The sequence below is a fragment of the Carassius gibelio genome, chromosome B4 (assembly GCF_023724105.1).
Source record: "Carassius gibelio isolate Cgi1373 ecotype wild population from Czech Republic chromosome B4, carGib1.2-hapl.c, whole genome shotgun sequence".
NCBI classification, from domain to species: Eukaryota; Metazoa; Chordata; class Actinopteri; order Cypriniformes; family Cyprinidae; genus Carassius; species Carassius gibelio.
This window is the reverse complement of record NC_068399.1, coordinates 82,200-88,199: the sequence shown is the minus strand read 5'-3', so window position 1 is coordinate 88,199 and position 6,000 is coordinate 82,200. Positions and strand designations below refer to the sequence as shown.

Below are 6,000 nucleotides of genomic sequence, written 5' to 3'. Positions count from 1 at the left end.
AGACAAAGGATGATGGGAGAAAGAATCCAATGCAAGCAAAGTTCAGAACATTTCAGAAGATTGCCCTCTGGTGGCTCTCAAGGGCAAACCAGCTGCTGGCTGTGACTATCTTACATAAAGAGACTGATTCCACTCATAGGGATTTCCTTAAGAAATGATTTCAAGAGGTTACAGGAAGTCTTCTTCAAAAACCCTGAACAGGTAATGATTTCTAGCTGAAATAGCCAATACTAATCAATCATCAACTTTTACTTCATAAATATTGGGTAGACTGAGCCTCATGTAATCATATTCAACAAGACAAGATTTAGCATGAGTATCCAGGTAAGTCAGTTTCTTCATTTCATTTGCTTTATTTTTTTTAACATTCTCAGAGCTAAAAAAAGAAAGAAAGAAAAGAAAAACAATTTAACAATTACAGAAAGCTTAAAATATTCTTAGAACAATAAATATAAAAACGTAAAAATATATTTCATATACAGTGAAATCTATTTCTACTTTTTAAAATCTTAAATATATTTCAAGTTTGATTCCATATTTTATTAGATTCTCATATTGTTTCTGCATTATACAGGACTTTTTTGTTTTGTTTTCTGGTAATAGTTCATTTTGTACATCACTAAACCAGAGGTCCCTGGCTAAAAATTATTTTAAAAAATTCTGCTCGAAAGAAATATATTCTTGTGAAAAAAGAGCACTAAATTATACTTTTATAAAGTGTACTCATTGTGGAAAGTATATACTTTAAAAGAACACCCTTAAGTGCAAATTAAATGTAATGTTTTTACCATTTAAGTACATTGTATTTGTAACTAATTTCCAATGTATTACATTTATAAGTTATTTAAAATGCAATAAGGTGAACTTTTGAGTGACTTTTTTTAAAAACCACTTGATAGTTGTTAAAAATACTCTTAAGTGTGAATTAAATATGTTTTCCACCTAAATGCATATTATTTGTAATTAAATAAATTCAAATATCTTACAGTTTACAATTACACTAAATGCAATTAATTGAACTTTTGAGTGATATTTTTGTACCACTTAAGTGGGGATTCAGTATATTTTATATGTATTTTGAAATATTGTAAATGTGTACTTCTGAGCAAGCAATTAAATGTGAACTACAACATAGTTCATTGTCATTTGCATGTCTACTATTATTTAATAATAAATTATATTTCTAGTTATAACTCTGGCAATGAAGTTGTAATTTAAAATACTTAAATGACTTTACATGGAATAAAACATAGCTTTATCAATTACCCAAATATAGATAAATATCCCAAAATCAATGAAAATGAAGAAAGGTACCTTCATTTTCTTTCTCATCTTGATTTAAAAGCTTCTCTCACACATCTTCATGAATGATGTTCCTGTATGTACCACGACTGGCACAGAAAAGCTACTGTCCTCATCCTTTGGTTTGTTACCTGTAAAATATATGATTATTAGAGGGGGGTCTGTAAATGTATATTACTTGCAAATAGAAAAGATTAAAAGCAGTTAAAATCCATAGGGATCCTGACTTAATATAGCACTTTTAGCATGTCATGTGTGATCAGGGTGAGCTGACTGGTCAAGAATTCATTAAAAACTTCTAACATCACCTCTTCAGTACTGGTCTGTGTCTCCACATTGTACCTCCAGTAACAAAAGTGTACTGATCTGTTATGAATGAATATCTTCAGATAAGTAAAAAAAAATATTGGATTTTACAAACACAAGCAGAAAAGGTACATCTCACTCTTTAAATGCAAGGGGGGGGGGGGGGGCAGCATTATTTCTAGAGGTGTCTGAAGTTTTGAATGTTGTTATAATATCGTTTTTATACATTACCGTGATTCCTCAAATAAAAGCCGGGGCTATGGGATTAGACTCCTGCCAAATGTATCGCAGTCACAGAACAAAAAATAATAAGCAAAGATCAAATATTTAAAAACACGTGTAAAATAATAATGCACAAAACCGAAAAATAAATGCAATTTTTTTAAAATAATAAACAGCTCAGTCATGGATCGAAAAATAATAAGCATAAATCAAAAATGTAAAAGCATTTAAAATTATATTGCACAAAACTAAAACATGAATCCAAAATTTTCCAAATCTCAAACAAAATCAGGATTCCTGCTCATATGTTATTTTTGTGTGTGCTTGTGGACTTTTCCCCTTTGCTTTTGTTTCCATGTTCTGTGCTTGTATTTCTAAAAGTTGCAGTTTGAGTTTCATGTAAATCAAGACAAGCTTCAGCGTCACCATTGGCCCACAAGTTCTAGATTGACAGCTGCGCCTCTAGCCAATCAGTCCAAGGGGGTGTTGACGTCACTCCAATGTGACTCGTGGCTGCTGTGGCAGGTGTGTGAAGTACAGGTTGACGGTGACATGGGAGTGGATCAATCCCATGAAAAAATAACTGGAATTACTCACGTTCTCTCCCACTCCCATGTTGTATTTATTTATTTTTTCGGGCCGGAATCTGTCAGTTACAGTGAAAAAATACTGCAAATATCACAGCATGCCCACTTTAGTTAAATAAAAATTGAAAATGTAGATTTTTTTTATGTAAATCATCCATGCTAACACACGTTTTCTATTTTATTTTTTTCATTTGAGCATAGACATTGCACTCTGAGAATGGCACTTTCTATAGATTTATTTTTCATACATGGAGTTTCTCGCTCATGTTGACATGACCAAGACGACAGAAACAGCATCTTGTTTTCTTTAATTATTTTACAGAAGCACATCGTTTAGTGCAAACAAATAAACGTATGCGGATTCGAAAGGTTTTTTACTTTTATTTGTATGACCAAAAATGACGGAGTATTTTAAGAGCAAGTGAGAGCACTGGTGCCTCCATCTGTCCTGCTGTCCAGTTTCCACACACACTTCAATAGCGCATATTTCTGTAGGTTAACATTAGATTGAGCGGCCATGTAAAGTTATTACTACATACATCTTTTAGATGAAAAGCTATATTTGAGGTCTATGAATGATAGGTGGGCTTTTGGATGTACTGCCCGATGTAGGCTACTGTATTACCACATAGACCAGCCGTTAACGATCTGTCCTTTACCAACCACACCAACGCAAACAGGAGGAGAGCATAAAGACACAGGGTGAGTACAACTGAAAGTAAAATATAAGCCTACAGTTTACACTTTATTTATTTAAAAGGTAGTCTATATTTGTGTAGAAAGTTAGGGATCAAAATCTTATTACGATTCCAGGTCCCGCCAACATTTATTCCTGTCCCGTCCCAATCACGTGATTAATAGTGATTTTGTTCCAATCAATGTCAGCCTCTAGTGCCCCTTCCTCAAATCTTAACCTGGAGGTCCAATGCACTGCAGAGTTTAACTCCAGCCCTGATCAAAGTCACCTGCCTGTGATTTTCTAATGATCCCAAATGCATTGATTGGCATTGATTAGCATGCAAAGGTGTTTGATTAGGGTTAGATCTAAACTCTACTGGAAAGTGGATCTCGAGGTCTAGATTTGAGGATCCCTGCTCTAGTGTGAAGATGGATAAGCAGAGTCAGTTACCTGAGTCAGATCTCAGGTAATTAGTCTTAAATATTGTGTTAGTGGGTGACAGAAACATTCCCTTTGTGTGATATTTAATGTGCATCTTGTAAGTAAAGCCGGTTGTGTAATCAGCGGCAAATCTCCATCACCTGCATGCTTTCACATCGAGCAGCATTAGCGTTTGACTTGAAGCAGCGCTGCACAGAATGATCACTGTATGACATCAAAGTACCACACAAGCGATTCGAATGCATTGGATCTGTGTGCTCTCTTATCGCTCGCGCTGTACTTTAATGTCATACAGTGATCATTCTGTGCAGCTGCTTCAAGTCAAAAGCTAATGCTGCTCCATGTGAAAGCGCGCAGGTGATGGAGATTTACCGCTGATTACACAACCGGCTTTACTGACAAGATAAATTGAATATCGCGTTTGATTTGTCGTGCAGCCCAACTGCCTAAAATATAAAGTATTGCTCACTAAACCAAACTAACAAGACACGTGTTAACAGGCTAGATATCGGCCTACTCGCACTACGTAGAGCTTGCAGAAAATATTGTAACACAAAAAGGGAATGTTTCTGTCACCCACTAACAAAATATTTATGGCTAATTACCTGAGATCATCCGGGATTTGTCTGCTGACGCTGGTTTTCCATCTTCACACACCTGCCATGAGTCGCATTGGAGTGAAGTCAACTTCCCCTTGGACTGATTGGCTAGAGGAGCAGCTGTCAATCTAGAACTTGCGGGCCAATGGTGACGCTGAAGCCTGTCCTGATTTTTTTATTTATTTTTTTATTTTTTAAAGTGACGTGACATTCAGCCAAGTATGGTGACCCATACTCAGAATTTGTGCTCTGCATTTAACCAATACGAAGTACACACACACAGAGCAGTGAACACACACACACACACTGTGAGCACACACCCGGAGCAGTGGGCAGCCATTTATGCTGCGGCGCCCGGGGAGCAGCTGGTGGTTCAGTGCCTTGCTCAAGGGCACCTAAGTCGTGGTATTGAAGGTGGAGAGAGAACTGTACATGCACTCCCCCCACCCACAATTCCTGCCAGCCCGGGACTCGAACTCACAACCTTTCAATTGGGAGTCCGACTCTCTAACCATTAGGCCACGACTCCTTTACATGAAATTCAAACCGCAACTTTAAGAAACGTAAGCGTAGAATGTTGAAACGAGAGCAAAGGGGATAAGACAAAAAGCACACACAAAAAAAAAAAAACATATGAGCAGGAAATGTGATTTTGTTTGCGATTTGGAAAATTTTTCATTCATGTTTCAGTTTTGTGTAATATAATTTTAATGTTAACAAAACAACACTGTTTATTAACAAAACAACACTGTCTGTGAAAATATTGTCTGACATTAAACCGGTCCTTGGTGCTAAAAAGGTTGGGGACCGCTGTTCTAGTCTATTTTTCCATCTCATTATGCCGCTGATTTAGTTTTTTTTTTCTTATGTAACTAAATTTGTAAATAGAGCAGACACTGTCTATGTCACCAGATGCGAGAGTTGTCTGTGCGCCCCACTGCACTAAAAGTGTGTCTAAACTTGATGACATCACACTACAGTGTCAAATCATATGAACGCAGTGTCAGTACATTTCGTCATGAACAGAACAAGGATCAGTTCACTGATGGGGATTTTGTCCAGTGTAAACAGCATAACTGGGTTCTGTTGTCTTTTGTCGGATCGCGCCACTCGCTCCAGTCAGAATCACTCCGCTCTGCTCATACTCTGTTCGGCAGCACGTCTCTGTGTCAGACTCGCTCCTCGCTCCAGTCACAATCACTCCGCTCCGCTCATACTCTGCTCGACAGCACATCTGTGTTAGACTCGCTCCTCGCTTCAGTAGAGCTGCACGATTAATCATTAAAAGATCGCGATCTCGATTCAGACACCCTCTCGATCTCATTTCTAAAAGACAACGATTCCCCGAGTCTGTTAAACCTTTGACAAAGTCTTACTGGATCATTCAAATCCGTGCGTGCACTGCCGCTGACACAGAGAGAGCTCTTACCATGTTTGGTTAAGAAACATCTTCACAAACAGTCTTTTCAACTACACAGTATTATATCTGTCTTACAGTCATTTATATTATCACAGAAATACTGGGATAAAGTTTATAGTTTTAATATAAACATTGATGTCTATATGGCAGCGATCAAAATATAACAAATCCCCTTTTGAAAGTACTGCGCTTTAAATAACGTTTGTGTCGATTGCATTGTTTCACCAATAGGTGGCGACAAGTGTCTTAATTTATTTGTCAATGAATTAATTTTTCATTCAAGAGAATCGTTCAAAAACGCTGATTCATCCAGAAATGAAACAAGTGTAGTAGGTTTATGAGTGAGTCGTTGAATCAGTGATCTAAACAACTTTTTCATCATTCTAATATTAAAAAAACTGGGGTTTTAAATATATTATATATACACTACCAGTCAAAAGTTTT

General features: G+C 36.8%; 1 protein-coding gene across 1 annotated transcript in view; it reads left to right on the top strand.

Annotated features, from left to right (window-relative positions):
- The first annotated feature begins 201 nt into the window (after window positions 1-201).
- Window positions 202-6,000, top strand: part of LOC127956149 (uncharacterized) — a 59,802-nt gene continuing 54,003 nt past the window's right edge. The window contains exon 1 of the mRNA XM_052553884.1: window positions 202-324. The gene's annotated coding sequence lies outside the window, so the exon portion shown is untranslated. The remainder of the gene's footprint in view (window positions 325-6,000) is intronic.